Raw genomic sequence first — 21,600 nt, forward strand, 5'->3', positions numbered from 1 at the left:
GATTCCAGTTGAGCCCTTCCAGTTTGGCCCTTTGAAAGAACATGGTTCTAGTTAGACCCTTTTACAATTGAATATGTTGTGGATAATTGAGGTGCTTTGTGTAATTTATGAACGAATAAGGAAGAACACAAATCAATGCCAAAATATCAGGACAAATAATTTTACATAGAGTCAATCTGATTTTGATAAAACATTTCAATTAGGCCTTTTTAGGTATCTCATTATCAGTTAGGCCATCAGTTTTGAATGCGCTAGAAATCATCGACAAACATGTGTTTTGCAAATTCGTAAGGCTTTATAGAGAGAGTTTACGCAGATCTAGATATGAATAATGAAAAATAGTGGTTGGAATAATTAGTAATAATACAGAAAGGTAATTTATGACAAAAACTAAGAGTGTTCATCTTGCCCCCTATTCCCCTATGCGGTTAAACGGAACAATAGCTCTGTTTCTATCGCAGTTTTTGTAAAGGGGTGGGGAGCTTATGAATGGCGGGAGGTTATAAAAGTTAATGGTAAGTGTTATACGCGAGAGTCTTGCGGACTCTGTTTAATTTAAGGACTGATTTCACGCATCGAGTCCACATCGGTGATGACTTCTAATACTAATGCGAATCGTTTTGGTTTGGTTAATGGGGTACCACGGATGTCAACTACAATGATGATTGCGAAGTTGAATGTTATGAAACAGTTTGATAATGGTGATAACAATTTTGAACCAGCCAGATCTGGTGATTAAGTACTTTTAGCCCTGTGCGAATCCAATGGTTTATCGTGTAATCCTTACTAGGATCCATACATGGACACCTTCCGACATCCCTGCACGAATTTCTTCAGCGGTTACTACAACAACTTCTCTAGTCATTTCTCAGTAGGGTGATCCAGAGTTTTTTAGGACTATTTTTTCCATGAACCCTTCAATAATTCCTGTGAACCGTTCTGAGGGTTCATTCAGACCTAATTCCAGGATTCAATCAGGATTGTTTTCTATTAGTTAGTCAGTGTTCAGACAGACTGGATGGACTAGATGATCTTGGTCCTTGTAATAATAAGTCTAGAAGTCTATTTCGATGCAGATGTTTGATCAGATAGATAAGTTCCAATATTACAATAGCTAATGATGCAAAAAATTGGTAATTTTAGTGCTCCAAGCAATTTTCTATAATAATTAAAAAAAAAACACTTGGTCCAGTGTGATTCAACGGCAACCAGTTAACCTACAAATTACACCAGAGATTTCACCGAGAACATCCACAGGAATTCCTTCAGTATTCGTTATTCCTCTGCGGATTCATACAGGAATTTCATCCGAAAAATTCATTTAGGGGTTGCTACGAGATTGCCTTAAGGAAATTCGCCAACAACAATCGTTCAATTATTGGTTAAGAAATTTCTTCAGGAAATCTACCAGGTTTATGTCTAACATTTGTTTAGGGAAATCTTTTCAATATTCTCTCTCATTTTTTTTCAATATTCCTCCAGTGGTTCCTTCAAGAATTCCTTCATAGATTTTCCTATATTTGCATATGGGCTATTATTCAGGAGTTCAAAAAAAATGAATTCTGCGAGCGTTACTCCAGGAGCTTGAAGAGAAATCTTAGAGAGATTCTTCTGAAAAACAGACAAAGATCTTTAAGGAATTCTCCAGAAAGATTCTTTAAGAATATTTTCCATGTGTTCCTTCTGGAATTCCTTCAAGAGTTTATCCAAATACTTATTTAGGGATTTTCTATCAATACATCTTGAAGATTTTTCTACATTCCTTCATATTTTATTTAAAGATATTTTAAGAAACTATTTTCAGAACTTGTCCAGAGATTAGAAAAGAATCAAAGGAATTGAATCCCATGTATTTCTCACAATGTATTCTTTATTAATAGACTATGATTGATATGAGGAAAGCTTATGCATATTTTTGCCTGCCGTAACCGTCGTCTTGTTCTACTGTTTTACTGTTGATTCAACTGAAGATCCTGCACACCTCAGTTCACGACGCCCAAAGCCCATCATTCCCCAACCATCAACGCCCACTAATAACAGCAAATTTCCCTAATGCCACGATTATCTTATCGCCTAGGTCTGTCTATCTTATCGTTGGAAAAGCACGAATAAAACCTATTCTCGATTCTTGCCTTGCAATTTCGCAGTCCATACAAGTGCACTGCAATCGGGCAAACCAAACGGCTATTGTAGGTATCTCCCTTGTCATCACATTCCGGGTGATTGTCGTTGTGCGAGCGCCTGTGTGACATTTCTATATCGTCCGGTGAACGAATGCAGCCACGATATCCACCAGACAATGCAAAGATAATGAGGACTGTGACGAAGTAAACTTGTGAAATTCAAACAATAATAACTTTGAAACCAATGCTACAGTTTTTTTTTGTTTAATAAACATATTATTAAATTAAATATGACTTTCGGCGCTCAAGAATCCAACTGGTAACTCGGTTCAAGGCGTAATTTGACAACGTAAGGTGGTCGCCAGTCTACGATCCACTGACATTACTGTCATCGTGGTGACTAAGCATCTTGTGCCACAACCTCGACAAGTAGGAAGCTTAAAGAAAAACTAATTACAATCTATTAGAATTTGGAAGACTATTCGGGAACGGCCATAGATTCTCGATTAAGAAGTAGGTAATAGTGTGTAAAACGATACAACATATCATTTATACTATGTTTCCATAGGTAGTCTAAATAGCTAATGATCACGAAGTGAATTTGACAACTAGAGTGTATACCACATTATTCAGTAAGCGGGATCTGAATCCCTTTGATACAGATTAGATTCATAATCGTTTCTCTAGTTACAGAGGCCAGAATAGCCTAAATACTGAAACGTTGATATTAGGACAGAACAACTGAAGAGTCTACTGAATTGTAAGATGACAATTGAAATATTTAATATGACCTCCTTATGAACTGCTCACCAATATTTTAAGCTTTGAAGCAATAAATAAACAGCTCTCAAACATCAGTTTAAACCTTCGTCCTATATCAACAATGACAAACTTGCCAATAACGGGGATAAGCTACGCTCATAAGTTCTATTAAAAATGAATCTAAAGGAATGACAAACAAAATATTTCACCGAATTGACAGAAAATCTGAAGCAGGCATGGAGAAAAAGGTTTATTTGACAAATCTCGCGTAACAATTCTGAAGGGCCGATGTTCAAATAATTAACAAGTCCATGAGCAAGTTTTGATGCCCTTCGTTAGCATCTCCCAAAACCGCCAATTATGCAAACATTGTCAACATGAACATAAAACTTACCGATATAAACACGATTTCCATAACACCCAATAATCGCTTTTTTTAATCATTCATTGGCCCCCTGCTTAAAACGGCCTATGATCGGATCTCTCTCCATTAAGAGGGTCTACAATCGGGAAATTTCACAAACTGTCATGTTTTAGCATGGGGAGAGGCCAATGACTCTCTCTCATTCTCTCTTGCTCATTCATTGAAAACTAAAAGGGCCTAGCCTTGGGTTAAAGCAACAAAGTTCAATTTGGCCTATAGAAAGGCATATGCCTGTTTGAAAACCAGAAATAGGACAAGCATTTAAACTAATCATTTTTTACGCATTTTTTGCAATTTTTAGAATAAACGAGCTTGAAATCACATTGATTGATTATTGAATACTGAGAAATAGGAATTGAAAATGTGGTGAACAATATTTAAACCGAATTCAAAATCTCAAAATCAACGATATGTAGATTGGCTCTTTTGAATTATCACACGAGAAATGTTAGACATTTAAAGTTTCATACCATATATGTTGCAAAAACTATACAGAATAATAAGAGTAACATTTGAAAAACTCGAAACACACAAGAAGAAGAAAAACAAAAAGAAGAAGAAACCATTATTTGTTGTGAAGAATACCAAATATATTTTAATTTTAGACAAATACCGCGCCTAGTATTTCCGCAAGAAACCGAAAAGAGATCAAACAAGGATCTATTTACAAATTTCGTAACGCTGAAGGGGATGGGTGGGTGTCCTTAAGATGTTACAGCTCATACGAAATTTGAAAAATAGTCATACAACATGTGTTTCGAGGGTGAGTTTTATGAAATTTGTGGATGAATCCCAAGAATCAAAGCAAAACGAAAGCAAACAAGATTCAGAAGCTTGTTTTGGACATTTCTCGGAGAGTATACCTAAAACTCTTTTTTTAAATCCTCGTGATATTAAAACAAATAGTAAATCTCATATTAAGGACTGTTCATTTTATAAAGTGGACACTTTGGACATGCAATATCTTTTCAATTTAAGGTTTAAAGTACGTCCAGACGGAAGTAATAATATAGTATTTAAAATAAAAATAACTTACGCCTTCATAGAGTTGCTGATTTAGTCCCCACGTCATATTTTAAGCACAATAGAAAAACAAATAATTTATTTTCAGAAGACCACTCAAAGCACAATGACAATCATCAAGATTGGGAACACTGCTTGAATTAAATCAAATTTATTTTGCATGTATTATTTTCAGAATGTGTTATTCTGAGACTACCTATCAAAATATTTTGAGAAAAACGCTTACAGTTTGCTCTAGATCGATAAACATGCGTATATAATTTTAAAAGAATGGGATTTTTCAATAAAACGACCATAAAGAGTAAATTTGGTACCCAAGAATACGGTTAAAACTCAAGATTTTGCTATTTTTTATACATATATAGTTTCTTTAGTAATCTAAACCAGTTTTGAACACGCTTATTATTTTACTTTTATGCTGGAAGTAAAAAGATGGTGTATCAGCAAATTTGACCATAAGGAATAGATCACTAAAGTGACTCTGCGTCAGGAACTGATGGAATATTATTGATGTTTTTAAAAGCTCTACCTTAAGTTGAATAGTAAAGGATACCAACATACAATTTGTTCATTAAATTTAGGATTTTTTCATGCGAAAAATAATGCTTAAACTTGACGAACAGTTTTTCTTAGGAGTTTTTACAAAAACTATTTAGTTCTTCAACCGAAAGCATTTTGTAAGTTTCTGTATTTTCATAACATCTATATAAATAAAAATGGAATGGTGTTTGTATGTCACGAAATAACTTGGGAACGAGTCAATGGATTCACCTGATTCTTTCACAGTCAGATTCTTGAAGTGTTCCGACGTGTTTGTATGTTAAAAAAAACTCTAAATGTACACCGAGAAAGTCGAAAAAATGAGAGTGAATATAACTGTTATTTTGTATGGGACGTCACATGGAGTTTTTCAACAGCCTACTTGATGGCAAGACGAAGATTGCCGGGACCACTAGTTGTAGAATAATAGTTGAACGATACACAGAAAACCGTTTACGATTTCATCAATAAATAAAAAAGATATAGCATAAACAAGGTGTCCACTTTATAAAATGAACAGTCCCTACAGTATGCTTTTTTAATAACTTACTCAAGGAAATTAATCAGAAATGATTTCAGGTATTTGTCCAAAGATTCAGATATTACTCCGAAAATTTCTTCATGTTGAATAGAAGGTTAATCTGAGGACTGAAAACTTCTAGAAATTTCCTTGACTTTCCTGGGCATAGAGTATCATCGTACCTGCCAAACGATATACGAATGCAAAAATGGAAACTTTGGCAAAAAAAGCTCTCAGTTAATAACTGTGGAAGTGCTCATTGAACACTAAGCTGAGAAGTAGGCTTTGTCCCAGTGGAGACGTAATGCCATAGAGAAGAAGATTGTTTAAGACTTCTGTTTCACTCCCGCACCAAATGTACCATGTACAAAACGCTTATAAGACCGGTGGTCCTCTATGGACCTGAATCATGGACCATGCTGGAAGAGGACCTGCATGCACTCGGAGTGTTCGAACGAAGGGTGCTTAGGACGATCTTTGGCGGAGTGCAGAAGAACGGTGTGTGGCGATGGAGAATGAACCACGATCTCTACGGTGAACCCAGTATCCAGAAGGTTGCGAAAGCCGGAAGGGTGCGCTGGGCAGGGCATGTTGCAAGACTACCGGACTACCAATCCTGCAAAAATGGTGTTCGCGTCGAATCCGGTTGGCACAAGAAGGCAGGGAGCACATCGAGCGAGGTGTCTTGATCAGGTGCAACAAGATCTGGAGAACGTGGGTCAAAATCGAAGTTGGAAAGAAACAGCCATGAACCGGGTAAATTGGCGTAACATCCTTAACGAGGTTTTATCAAATTAAGTGATGTAACACCAACTAAATAAATAATAAGACTTCTGTTTAGAACAAAAAAAAAACAATTCAACCAGAAACTTTTCCAGAGCTTCCTTAGTACTTCCTTTTTAAGGGATTTTCTTTGGATTTCCTACAAAAAAATTCCTTGAGAATTTATGCAAGAATAAATATTAATATCTGAGGAAACTTTCAGGAATTGCTCCAAGGATTGCTCCTAAGATTCTTGGGTATTCATCACGTAATTCTTTGTAATTTAAGAATTTGTTGAAATAAATCAAATCTTGAAGTGATGTCTGATGAAACTTTAGTAAGTTTTCAAGTCACTCCCGATGAATAAAAATTTGTAGAAGAACTCATGGACTCTTGAGAAAATTTTGAAAGATATTTTAGATACATTTCTAAGATGATTGAATAAAAAAGCATCAATCGAATCTCTGGATTTTCTGAGACAATTTTCAGGAATGATCGGAGGATTTCATTAAAAAAAATCAGTAGTACTCATTATAAACTCATGAATAAACTATTTGAAGATTACATGGGGATTTTTTAATAAATTCATTGAGTAATTTTTGAAAAAAAAACTGCAGTTTGATGAAATACTATATAAATTCCTAGGAAAAAAACATCTAGAGGTACTCAATAACGAAACACAAGTGGAATTTGAAGAATTACAGACATTTTTAGAGCAAGTTTTTGGAGGATGAAGTCGGATAAAAATGCTTGATCCATGAACGAATTTCTTCGAAAACTCTGAAACTAACCTTTGCGAGTTATCTTAGAGAAATTCCATAAGAATCTTTGGAAGATCCCCTAGAACAACAACTGGAAAATTCGGTTCGGATTAATGGAAAATTATCTGAAGGAAATGCTAAGATGGTTTTTCATTTTCATTTTCATTTTCATTTTGCAGCGTTTGGTGGGGCAATGAGAGCGCAAGTCAGTCCAAAGCCGGGGTAAGGGATAGGTAATGGCCGTAATAGTCTATGCGGACCACTTGAACACCATCGGAAAGGATAAGAAGGGTTGGGGTAGGGTATAGGGAATGGAGAAGACTTGACACAGTAATGCGATTAATGCTGCAAAATGTAAATGTGCTGAAAGCAATTTAATTTGAGTTTTGAAGTTTGATTTGACTTATTAAAATTCCAAATAGATCGGCCATTGTACAAGTAAGAAAGAATATGCTGATCGCTTTCTAGAAATTTTATAAACAACAAAATAATAACAATATGAGAGTGATGCTAAGGGCTGCTGATGGCACAATGCGACGCTTTAGGAGATTTTGATACTGAATGAACATTACTATACAGAGCGCAATTTAATCGATGGTGATAACTTTACAAACTTTATCTGTTTTTACACTGATTGACGATGCTGATTTATATAAAAATATTTAAAAAATATTTGATATTAGTTCATTTGTTTATGTGATCTAGGTGTTAATAATGGAAAAATTTTACATACCCTTGATGAAATACTTCCCTGACCAGAAATATTATATTTTGAGCGCCCTTTTCGAAGCTATTCTATCCAGGTATCCATGTACTGCTTTCAATCCTGAAATTATTCTTATTGTGCATGCTCATGCATTATATTAGTGATGCTCATAATCATGCAACAGATAAGAAGGAGAGAAAAAGAGAATATAGGAACAGTGATTAGTAATGAGTTAATTATGTAGTTTTGTTAGAATTATAAACAATTAAACAGCAGTAATGAATAACTTATAAAATTACTTTGCAGCATAGCTGAGCCTTTCGGAACGTAAGACCGATGTATAAAAATAATTTGTTTCGAAATTGTCCGCGTGGTCTTCTAGTGCCCCTATTAGATCAGAATCAGTCATAGACATACATATCGAATGCTCGCCATGACCCTATGACCAACATTTGTATATGTATAGACTTAGCTGATGTGGCTTTTCTAATAGGTAGTTCTTTCACTGATTGATTGTCTTCAAAACCTTGTCAAGTATAGAAAATTGATTTTATTTCATTTATTACTACATTAAAGCTACATTGTACTTATTAAGTATTAGGTATTATTTTATGTTTTAATCACTATTGATATTATCAAGGCCAGAATTCCCAGTGAGTGAAGAATTTTATAGTACTAGAACACCATAGAAGATCGCTTAACATTACCTAATCATGGAACGGCTTTTTGCTCTATTATTTTAGGTAGATGCTATTGATCTCCCTTTGCTCCTATCCGCAACCCGGTGCACGCGCCCTGTTGGTTTTCGAAAACCTCGTAGAAGATTACAAACCGGCTGTTTATTGTAGCGACACACCTTGCCTTGCTAGCAATTGAAATTGAAACTTTGCTGGCAACCCTGGAGAAAAATCTAGTACCACACTAACACACCCTTTGTAATACAACAGGAAATAAAGCCAGAATTTTTGTATCGTTCACAAGACCAGACGCGTTTTCTTCACGGTCGTTTGGAAGAAAATTTTCTCGTTTACAGTCCACTTATTCCCGAGCTTGTTCATTCTGGTCCTTACAACCCGGATTTAACTAGTTTTCGGAATGATGTGACCGACTTTTGTGCGCAAAAAGTCGGAATTCGCGAAGTGAAAGTGATTTTTCCGGAAGATTTCTTTGGGCTTTGTGTTGAATCAGCCGAATGTCGTCGGCAAACAGCGACGCCATTTGTGATTCGGTTTGATTTCGTGAAAAAGTTAACGCAGCAATATTTTGCTGGTACCGCATATTGGGGAAGTTTCGTCGGCATGCTTGCCGCCAAGTTGTGACGCCAGTTGGCGAATCGTAGTGTGAAAAATCGCCCGTAGCGGCAGAATAGAAGCTTGTGCTTTCGCTCCGAAGAAATTTCGCGACGCCATCTTGGCGAATCGTGTCGTGTGTGCTCTTCCGGTACTCAGCTACCACCGACTTCAGACGCCGTCACGGCGATCCATGTGTGTGTGCATACGGCGCAGCGTCGGCTTTTGTCGACCCAGAAAAATTGTGACGTCATTTTGACGAGTCGTGTTTACTGAAAACAAGATTGATTGTGCTTGTGCTTGCAATAACGAAAAATAAAAAGCATTTGAGAAACGAATCGATTGTGTTTTTGAGCGGAAATCGTTTCAAGGCCATAGTGTAGAGCAGTGTGTGTGCGCGAATGCGTTCTAAGCTAAGATGGCCTATCAGTGTTTCCCAACCGGTTTCGATTCGAGTGTGAAGTGAAGCAAAATGTTCGAAACTCCGTTGACATCGAGAGGTGGGGCGCAAACAGAAGCACAATCAAACCGAGACGGTGAGAACCAAACGATCGAACCGATCAGTGAACAAAAGAAAAAACAGAAGAAGAAATTTCAATTGCGAAGAATGAATGAAGAACTAAAAGTGATTAAAATCCAGTCGAATGCACTGGAGCGAAAATTGCAGCGGGTGCATGCTGCACTTGTAGTGGATGCTGAGGTGCCAAATAACAATTTGGCAAACAAACACTACCTGCAGCTGCAGCTGAAGACCATAGAAGATGCGTTTGCTGAATACAATACGAACCAGAAGCGCATCTATGGTCTCGACGTCGACGAAGATACCCACAACGAAGCGGAGGAGAGGTACATTGATTTCGAGCAGCGATACGGTGAGTTGTACGTTATTATTACTAAACTGCTTGATGATATTGCTCAACGAGAGAGGCCGACAGTGGCGCCCTCGGCATCGACAGCGGCCACGTCGGCGGTCCCAGCTATGGCGATGCACCTGCCTCCACTGAAAGTGCCGCTGCCTACGTTTGACGGTACTTATGAGAATTGGTATGCTTTCAAATCAATGTTCGAAACCATCATGGACCGCTACCAATCGGAGTCACCGGCGATAAAGTTGTATCATCTCCGCAACTCGTTGGTGGGTAAAGCAGCATCATCGATCAAGAGATAATTAACAACAACGATTATGCTGCGGCGTGGGCGACGTTGACCGAAAGGTTTGAGGATAAGCGGCTTATTATCGACAAGCATATCGATGCTCTCTTCGATCTTCCCAAGATGTGTGGTGAAAACGCTGCGGACCTGCGTAAGCTGATAGATGTTTGTACGAGGAATGTTGACGCGCTCAAGAACCTAGAACTTCCTGTTGATGGACTAGGTGAAAGTATGCTGATAAATCGGATCACGAAGAAGCTAGATGGCGAGACCCAAAAGGCGTGGGAGTTGGATCAGGCTGCCAACGAAATGCCAGATTATGAAACTACGATGGACTTCTTGAGAGAACGATGCCGAGTGCTGGAGAAAATTCGCCCTCCGGACAAGCGTATCGTGAAACCAGGAAAGCAGATGGTTGAAACGAGATCCAAGGGCAGCAGCTTGGTAACCACATCTGACAAGTGTCCACAGTGCTCTAGCAACCACGAATTATGGAAATGCGACGTTTTCAAGAAGGCGAATCTCGCGGATCGCTACAATACCCTGCGTCGAATCGGAGCGTGTTTCAACTGCCTCCAAAAGGGGCATCGTACGGTTGATTGCTCATCTGAGCATTCTTGCAAGAAATGTAGCAAACGGCACCACACAATGCTGCATCCGAACGACACCCCCATGAAAAAGAATGATTCTCCGCCATTAATTGCTGGACCATCAGACGGCGATAAACGAAACGAGCAGCAATCATCGAGTCAAAACCGTGATTCATCAGTTGGCGCTGGTACGCCGAAGCCTGACGGTGGCCAGGAACAACAACGTTCTAATTTCTGCACACGGCCACAATCTGGCAAACAGATATTGCTTTCGACAGCGGTGATCCTCGTATATGGAAGAGCGAACAACCCTTACCCTTGTAGGGTTCTTCTCGACTCAGGCTCACATACAAACTTTGTGTCTGAGCACTTCGCTGCTCTGTTGGGATTAAAGAAGTAGCCTGCGAACTATTCGATTAGTGGGCTGAATGAAACACAAACGAAGATTCGGTTTAAGATCCACGCTAAATTGAAATCCCGATTAACAGATTACACCGCTTGTCTTGAGATGCTAGTGGTGCCGAAGATAACCGGAGATTTACCAGTTACGAAAGTGGATTCGAGAGCGATCACCATCCCTGAAGATATCCACCTAGCTGACCCGAGCTTTGGTGTTCCGGATAAGGTTGATATGCTTTTGGGCGCCGAAATATTCTTTGAGATGCTGAAGTCCGGACGTGTTCGACTACCGAATTGTTCAGCGATACTCCAGGAAACGCAGTTCGGTTGGGTCTTGAGTGGTTCTGTCCCCGAAAAGGAGCCTTCAGTACTCCATTCACTCTGCGCGCGAGCGGAAGAAGACATTGGACATCTCGTAAAGCGGTTTTGGGAAATCGAAGCCTACTGCGACCCTATTGCGCAAACTCAAACAGCTAAGGAGGAATGCTTGGATCATTTTCGACAGACTCATGAGCGTACTGCGGATGGACGGTACATTGTCCGTCTCCCGTTCAACGACCTGAAACAACAACTGGGCGAATCACGCACGATGGCTGAGAAACGCTTCCTCGCCTTGGAGAGGAGATTGGACAAAGCGCCTGTATTGAAAGATCAGTACATGTCGTTTCTTCGCGAATACGAACTACTTGGGCACATGGAGTTGAGCAATAATGCGGCCGATAAGGCTCCACAGTCGGCATATTATCTTCCTCATCACTACGTGTTGAAACCTAGCAGCAGAACAACAAAACTCCGAGTAGTATTCGACGGGTCGGCTGAGTCTACTACTGGCGTGTCGATCAACAATACGCAAATGATTGGACCATCCGTTCAAAATGATTTGATTAGCATCGTATCGAACTTCAGAGCCTACAAGTATGGGATAACAGCCGATATACCGAAAAAGTACCGCCAAGTCGAGGTACACGCTGATGACAGGCGATACCAGAGGATTGTGCATCGGTCTAACTGCGATCAGCCGCTCCAGACATACGATTTGCGGACGGTTACATATGGACTTGCATCGTCTCCATTTCTGGCCACGATGGCGCTAAAGCAATTAGCCATTGATGAGGGGACACAATATCCGTTAGCTGCTGTGGCAGTTGAGAAGTCATTCTACATTGACGACGTGCTGACTGGGGCGAATACGCTAGAGGACGCTTTAGAGCTGAAAACCCAGATCATCGGATTACTGCGCAAAGGATGTTTCAACGTGCATAAAATTTGCTCTAATTCGGAAGCAGTGCTTCAGGATGTCCCACAGGATATGCGAGAAAGTGTTGTGAGCATTGAAGATCCAAGCATCAATACTGTAATCAAGACCCTGGGCGTGGCCTGGCGTCCACAGGAAGATTGTTTCACCTTTGTCGTGCTGGTTGATGACGCCGTTGGATCGGATCGTCTCACGAAGAGGATGATTCTCAGCCAGATCGCAAGGATTTTTGATCCATTGGGTTTTGTTGGCCCTGTGGTTACAGCTGCGAAACTTATTATGCGGGAGTTATGGTCTCTCAATCTGGATTGGGATCAACCCGTACCGAGCGAGATGGCTAACTTCTGGATGGATTTTCGGCGTCAACTGCGCTGGCTCAATGAGCTGAAGATACCGAGATGGATTCTTGCTGACGGAGCTCGCTCCGTAGAATTACACGGGTTTGCCGACGCTTCAGACCTGGCGTATGGGGCGTGCTTGTACACCAGAATCGTGAAAGACGATGGATCTGCTACGCTGAAGCTTATTTGCAGTAAGTCTAGGATTCTACCACGAAAGAAGGGAAAGCAAAAGGAAATAACGACACCCCGCGCGGAGCTGTTGGCTGCTCTGCTGTTATCAAGATTGGCAGTCAAGCAGCTGGAGGCACTCGATGTGAAATTTGAATCCGTTATTCTCTGGAGTGATTCACAGATCGTATTGTGCTGGCTAAAAAAATCGCCCGAATCTCTTGCTGTATACGTTGGAAATAGAGTCCATGAAATTCGAGAGCTGACCAACCGATTCACTTGGAATTATATCCCTTCCAAGTCCAACCCAGCTGATTCCATATCCAGAGGAGTGGAGCCGAAAAATCTGCAATCTGATGAACTGTGGTGGCATGGGCCACCCACTCTACGACACACCGACAGTGGTTTTGATGAACCACAACCCATTGAAGAAGATCAGCTGCCGGAGCTACGCAAAATTGTTTTGGTGACAACGCCGGAACATCCTCGATTGCAGCTTTTCGATCGAATCAGCCGATATCCGATCATGCAGCGTACAATGGCGTATGTTGTTCGTTTTTGTGACTATGTGAAGAGTGGCAGGACAACCATTACGAAAGGTTTACCGACAACATCCGAAATATCACGAGCATCTGCATTGATCATCCGATTGGTGCAGAAAGAATCCTTCAAACTTGAAATCAGCGCGTTACAAGCCGGTAAGGAGTTCAACTTTTCGACTCGCAACTTAAATCCTTTCGTCGACGAGGCGGATGGGATTCTCCGTGTAGGTGGAAGATTGAAAAACTCGACGCTTCCATATCATCAGAAGCATCCAGCCTTGCTTCCTAAGAAGCATCCTGTGACGGTTGCATTGATACGGTACCTGCATCGTTCGAACATCCATATCGGACAGCGCAGCCTCCTCGGCATTGTTCGACAAAGGTATTGGCCACTAGACGCGAGGAGCACTATTCGTAAATTAGTTCATCAGTGCATTCCTTGTTTCCGAATGAAGCCAACGAGAGCCACTCAACTGATGGGAAACTTGCCGGACTATCGTGTTCAACCGTCACCTGTATTTGCTAATACGGGACTCGATTTTGCCGGTCCTTTCAAAATACGACCAAATGCGAAAATGAAGAATGCACCAACGTTGAAAGGCTATGTATGTGTCTTTGTATGTATGGCCACCCGGGCACTACATTTAGAGGCCGTCTCCGACTTGACAACCGAGGGGTTCATGGGCGCACTTCAACGCTTTGTGAGTCGCCGTGGAGTCGTCTTGAAGTTGTATTCGGATAACGCGACAAATTTTGAAGGCGCAAACAACGAAATGGAGCGTCTAGCTACACTATTCCGAGAAGAACAACACCAGCTGAAGCTGAACGAGTTCTGCACCCAACGAGCCATCGACTGGTCTTTCATACCACCACGTAGTCCGCACTTTGGCGGAATATGGGAAGCCGGCGTTAAGTCGGTGAAATCACACCTAAAGATGATTATGGCGGAACACAAGCTATCGTTCGAACAATTTTCGACAGTGTTAGTGCAAATCGAGGCTATATTGAACTCGAGGCCTTTGACACAACTTTCAGATGACCCGAATGATGTCAGTGCAATTACACCCGCTCACTTCCTGATCGGACGGGAATTTCAAGCAATCCTGGAGCCATCGTACCAGCATATCCCTCAAGGAAGATTATCGACGTGGCAACTGGTCCAGGACTTGAAGCAACGGTTTTGGAAGGCTTGGACGCATGATTACTTGCACGAGTTACAGAAGCTACAGAGAGATTTCAAGGTGACCAAGTTCCAAGTGGGCGCCTTAGTTCTCATCGTCGACGAGAATAGCCCACCACTTCACTGGTAGTTGGCTCGAATCGTGGAACTACATCAAGGCAGCGACGGCCACACTCGCGTGGTTACTTTGCGTACAAAGGACGGAACTACGAAAAGGGCCGTAAAGAAGATTTGCCTACTGCCCCTGGACAATGAGCGCGACCGTTCAGCCGAGTAGTTTTGAAATTCTGCAATTTCAACGGCCGGCAGGATGTTTATTGTAGCGACACACCTTGCCTTGCTAGCAATTGAAATTGAAACTTTGCTGGCAACCCTGGAGAAAAATCTAGTACCACACTAACACACCCTTTGTAATACAACAGGAAATAAAGCCAGAATTTTTGTATCGTTCACAAGACCAGACGCGTTTTCTTCACGGTCGTTTGGAAGAAAATTTTCTCGTTTACAGTCCACTTATTCCCGAGCTTGTTCACCGTCAATGGCATTCCCAATTACTACCCCACATTGCACATTCAAGGGTCTGATTGTGCTCCTAACCCACCCTCAGTCTGTAATCTTCTCGCCAGTTTGAAATTATATTTTCCCGAAGTGAAAGTAATTTTGATGAGTGATAGCGTAGTGCAGCCCAACTGCATAGTACAGTAGTTTAACCAGAATCTTTAGGTCAGAAGATAAAATCTAAATTTTGTAATAAAAAGGTTGCCATTGCTTTGAAATTTACCCAACATCTAATCAAAACTACTAACAACAGCGATCAATTATCAAAATTCATCGCTCCCTGGAAAATATAATCCCAAGCCCAGGGAGGAAGTGCTAAGATGGTTTTTGCAAAAATTTCCGCAAATTGCAGGAGGAGGTAACGTTTAAATGCTGAAAAATTACTTCAAGCATCTTTTGAAAAATCGCTGGAAGAATATCTGGGATAATAGGTAGAGGAATCTCTAGAAGAATTTCTGGAGAGATCCCTGTAGGAGTCCCTGAAACTATTTCACATGAAATCTCCGAAGAAACCACTAGGGTAATTCCCGAAGCTTTTCCTCGAGATATCTAAGAAGAAATCTGAAGCTTTCTTTGGTACCTGTAGAATTTTGCATCAAAATTCATTGCAAGCAAGACTAGCAAGGTAAGATTTTAGAGACCTTCCATCAAAAATAACAATTTTTGAAGACTTGCATTAAAATAGAGCTCAAGTCTTTGAAAAGAGACCTGCTACCAGCTCTGAGCCAATGATTAAACAGAAATGTTTCAAACCTTGTTTGTATGATGTTTAGTCCAACAATAAAATAGTTAATGCAAATAACTTTAACTCAATATTCACGAACTACAAAAGCATTTGAAGGAGCAAAATTGAGCTTAAAAAAAGGACTTTGAATTTTCCAAGTTTAGTTTGTCACAGTCCTTACCGAATGAAAGGAATGGAACGCCCATAGATTTGCATTAATTGATTGCCCGGCGATATTGTGAGAAGGCTCGGCCAGCGTTGAAATGCACCTCCGGGGTCCATCTTTTCTCGTTGTCGGTTGTGATGTGATTTTTATTGAAATTATAAAGACAGTGCTGCCGACAGCGCCTCAGGCTAGTTCGTCCATTTCTTCGTTCATAATAAATACTGGGAGGCATCGGAGAGATAGTTGGGTTTCCTGAACATTGTACAGCTCGCCTACCTTCTCTCCCTCGCTTTGTCTGGGTAATTAATTTAATTGCGAATTTATGCTCTATTTTCATGATTTGTGGTCTCTTCGATGGAGTGGTGCTACGTTTCAAAGCGTTCCGGGGATACCGCCCACCTTCGTCGCCGCGCCACCTGTTTGACGCTTACAACAAGTGAGGGGTCGTTCAAAAATGAAGAACACGAGTTTCCAACAAAGTTTAGCACGTCATACTTGAATCGCCCCCAAAAGAAAAAGAGGAAAACCCATTAGCTTTAATATTCCCATCGTGTGCTGCTAACTGCTGGTGAAATATTTCCTCCGCCAGTCATTAATTAATTTGCATACTAGTGGAACTCTTCTGTCGTCTCTCTCTCTCTTTTTCGCGGTGATGTAGTGCCAAAGGCTATCATCGACGAAGGTGACGGCTGGTTTCTTTGTGGTTGGTTGTTGACGACGCGACATTGTTACGGAACTTTCCCGGAATGGGTGCTGGAAAATGCGATGAACTTGAGAGGGTTGACCAGGTGGGGGGGATCTCTTTATGTTAAGGAAACAGCCATAATTATGGGAAATATTTCATTGGATAGTGCCGCTAGGCAGAATAAAACTTACGACGCAGTCCGCTATCAATTGTCTAAATGGATGGATTATTATCGCTCTAACAATTGAGTAAATAGAAAGTTTCTAGTTTGCTGCTTCTGGAACTACATCCAAATTAGGACAATGTCACAAAGATTTTTTTCACGTCATCAGGTTGCAAAGTGGCTTAGTTGACAAAGCGCTCGTCTAGCATACAAGAGTCGCGGGTTCAAATCCCACATGGGCACGAATATTTTTATCATAACTTCATTAATGATTTGTCCATCTTACACACCCATAATGAGTTTATTCATTAAATTATTATGCGATTCGGTCCATCAAAAAGTCAATATGAAAAAAAAAAGTTTTCAAAGTGCCGAACATAAAGCCAGCTATTCTTTAAAAAGTGTTTTTTAATCCAAACTAACAGTTTTCCAAGAAAATATTTTATATCAGAAATGTAAAGTAAAATACCATAGACTTTCGTCATTCTTCCAATGCTAGATTCTATTTCCCGCGACAAGGTTGAACCCACATCCTTTTATCCAAATTGCTTGATTCACTCAATTTTCGGTCAAATTTGCTTAACACGGTTTATCAACCAAGTTTTTATCTTCCTCAAGGTGCAACCTTTACCACCAAGCGACAAATCAGTTTGATGTTGGAGTGGTACCGCCTTAAATTAAATTTGCAATAGCTTCTTGTGCTGCTGCTATTCAGAGACCTTTCCATACAACGGCGACAACGACGAAATTCGGGTACCTGCCATGCTATTTGACGATGGCGCGGACTCCCAAACTCGAGTTGATAATTCACTCTTCCATGAACACGGAGTTACACCTACCTGGTACCGACAATCAACTGGAATAACCTTCGTAAAGTGACAAACACCCACCACCCACACTTTGTCAGCATAGATAAGTGTGCTAAAAACTGGTTGTTTCTCCCAGAAGACATCACGATGCGCGACATTTTTTTTTTTTGCTCTACGTTCACTGACAGGATTCTTGTCATTCGTTAATGAACCTGGTTGGCACCTTGACTTGGGACTTCCGAACAGGGAGAGCAAGTGGTAACCGTCAAAGATGCCGGAGATGTAAATGAGGTTTGAAACCTACGAATATTGAAGATTTATCTCCGGCATTCAGCGACGACTATGGTGCAGGGCTGGTAGCGACTGATAGTCTTAAAAATAGAAACTAAAGGTCTCTATCATACTTGAAAAAAGAGACCGAACAAAAAACAATTAAACTGAAACCAAAAGAAAACTATACAGGAATCAAAACAATACAAACTGGAAACAGCAGATAAAAGTTGATTGTTCAACGGCCTTCTTAACTCTTTTACGTTTCCGAACTCAGTAAAGATAATCGAAGAAGTAGATGTGAGTACTGTACCCTCTGATTTCGCCATAATTGCTTGACAGATACGCGTATTTTGACTACCACCTGTAATCTTCTTCATTCGCTTCCACTTCGCCTTAGAATGATTCCTCTCATAATTTTTGTTCAAGCTACCTTCAAGAATTCAAACTACTTTATTTATTTAAAGATGACTCCAGGAATTACACTATAGCTTCCACCGTGAATTTATTTAGGAATTCCTTAAAAGATTCTCTCACAAATTTGCTAAGAAAATCGCAAGTCCTACAGTAATTCTTCCATTGATTTCGATAGGTTTTCGTTCCAGATTTCCGTTTAGGATATCTTCAAAAATTTAAACAGTAGCTGCTCTAGAGATACCCCAGTTTTCTTGGGATTTTATCTAAAACTGTCGTTCAGGATTTATTTACGATTTCAACCAGAAATTTACCGTAGGTCACCTTTAGTAATTACCCCAGGGAATTATTCAGGAAGTTCTCCAGAAATTCTTTGAGAAATTACTCAACGATTTTCTCAAACAACCTTTACGGATTTTACCAGAAATGTCGCCAGGAATTGTGAAAGATATTTTTAGTAATTATTGGAGAAATTCCTGAGAATATCCAAGAGATCTCTAAAACAAACCCAAGAAAATAAATAAATTAAGAGAATATCTGGAAACGATCGGCGTAGGGACTCGACCAGTGAATTACAACAAAGTTGTAACATATTTTGTTACTAACTACGGATTTTTTTACTAACAAAATATGTTATAAGTTTGGCTTAGGGGAATTAGGGGCATAATGGACACGTTAAGCAAATCTTCGTTTTAAGACCATAAATAGGCAATGTTTTTCCGACTAGTTTTCAAGTTTGATGTTAGTACGACGTGCTACATTCATTTATGATGATAAAAATCATATCATATGTCAGAAAAGGGAGATAGAAAATTGGGTCGAAAACAAGGCTGGTAAAATACGATACCTGGGCGAAATGAATACTTGCATGAAATTTAGTTATTCCAATATATTTCAATGACTGTCAATCGTTTCGATATGTAAAAGGGCTCTCCCTCAACCATAATAGCTAAAAAGAACCTTTATGGGTTCGTTACTTTGCTCAAAAATTAGATTTTCCACGGCTTATGTGCCAATTTAAAATTGAGAAAAACTTCAAGACAAATTTTGAAAAACAATTGAAGCAAAATATATACTTTTCTACCGTCAAACATTTCAAATGCAATACAGATTTCATGCAGTGTTTGAACTTTTGATGAAGTATGCGTATTCTCAAATATTGATGGGGTGTCCATTTCGCCCGTATGTTCATTATGCCCCTAATCCCCCTATTAGTAGTTAAAATAACAAAAAATATAACACAATTTCCTCTACACTAAACAAACATTAAACAAAATATGTTATTATTTAAACAAAATGTAACTCATTGTATTTCAATTCAAACAAATACATAACTCATTTTGTTATTTTCCATAACAGAATTATAACTAAATTTGTTATAAGCAATTGATATCAAATGTTTTATTACAATTTTTGTTCAACTCAATGTGCTTCTAACAAAAATGAAACAAAATTTGTTATTTGTAACAAATCTTGATATAATTGTGCTACAATTGTGATGTAATCCAATGGTCGGGAACTCTCATTACAATTCTTTTAGGGGCTTATGGGAAAATCCCTAATGTTATTTTTTTCGGGAGCTCTGGAATACATTCCAATAGTTGGGTAAGAGTCTCTGAAGGTTTCTCTTAAGACTCTAGAATTATGAACCAGCGTTCAATGTAGGTAGCATAGTAAAAAAAGACGAATTTTTGGTTAAAAGCGGTTGAAAATGAGAGTTTTGAGCTCATCAGTTGTAAATAGATTTTTTATAGAAATTTTCATAGCTACCAAGTCTTTAAAAAAAGATCTGCCACAGGTCCTAATGGTCGTAATGAAAAATCTCTGGTCGAATTGATTGAGGAATTTCTGGAAGAGTTTTCAAAAGATTTGGTTAATGATCCTCCAGGGATAATTTTTTATCAATTTCTGGTATAAATTTACGAAGAAATCCATATGAAAATGGTTGGAAGAATAACAGGCAAAATAACGAATAAACTTCTTGTCTAAATAGAAGAGATCAAAAAGAGTCCGAACAGGAATTTGGTTGGGGAATTTCTGAAAGAGTTTTCAAAAGATTTGATTAATACTCTTTCAGGGATTATTTTTTAGCAATTCCTGAGACTAACCTTGGATAAATTTACGAAGAAATCCATATGGGAATGGTTGGAAGAATAACAGGCAAATCGACGAAGAAACTTCTTGTCTGAAAAAAAGAGTCCAAACAGGAACCAAAACAATACCAAAAATGGACCTCTAAGAATATTTTAAAGATATTTTTTTGGGAATTCAATTACAACAAGTTTTACTGCCCGTATTACTGCATGAGTTTTTCATAATTTTCTCCAAAAATTTCTTCAGTAGTTCATTTACGAAATTTCTAAGGCATTTGACCTACAATTTCATTTTAGAACTAGTGGTCCCGGCAAACTTCGTCTTGTCATCAAGTATACTGTTGAAAACCGCCATGAAACGCCCCATACAAAATTACAGTTCCGTTCGCTCTCGTTTTTTCAACTTTTCCGGTGAATGCTCTAATTCTAAACTTTTTATATACACAAACACGTCGGAACACGAACATTTTAGTGAATCTTCAAAATCCGATAGCCCATTTTCAAGCCAATTCGTGACATACAAACACCATTCCATTTTTATTTATATAGATTAAATAATTCGACCAGATTTTTTTCTAATTACCTCAAAGATTCCATAGGTAATTCTTCCACAAAATCGTTCAGAAATTGTTCAAGAAAATTCTAAGACCTCCAGAAATGTATCCATATTTTCTACCATCGTTTTCTCAACACATCCACCAAGATTCTCGTTTAGAATATCTTTAAGAATTCAACCAATATTTTCTTCTTATTCCGGATACTCTACATGGGAAACATTACACTTAAAAGTTTTAAAAATTTACCATTCAAAATAAATCACTTAGGAGGCGTGTTTAATAAGCAATTTACATACATATCCATTAAAACTTAGAATTCCTAACTAGCTAACACGTATCTCTAATGACAGGGTGAGTCTAATTAATAGTTTGACTTTTCTGATTATGTTTTCATGAGCTGTCCAAAAAAATGCTGATTTAAAATTTTAAAACTTTAAGTTTGATCACGCTTAGTAATCATACAGAGTGATATGGTTTATATGCTTTTGGATGAATTATATTGTAATATGAATCAAAACGATACTCCTAAGATCCCTTCAAGATTTTTCCAGAAAATCTTTAGGAATTTTTTCAAAGAAGTCTTCAAGTATTTTTTTTTTCAGGAAAGTATCCAGGATAATTCAA

General features: G+C 39.2%; 1 protein-coding gene across 4 annotated transcripts in view; it reads right to left on the reverse strand.

Moving 5' to 3' along the window:
• LOC5572069 (TGF-beta receptor type-1) overlaps positions 1–21,600 on the reverse strand; it is a 237,164-nt gene that overhangs the window by 146,549 nt on the left and 69,015 nt on the right. The gene's annotated exons all lie outside the window — the stretch shown is intronic.

This window comes from Aedes aegypti, chromosome 2 (genome assembly GCF_002204515.2).
Source record: "Aedes aegypti strain LVP_AGWG chromosome 2, AaegL5.0 Primary Assembly, whole genome shotgun sequence".
NCBI classification, from domain to species: Eukaryota; Metazoa; Arthropoda; class Insecta; order Diptera; family Culicidae; genus Aedes; species Aedes aegypti.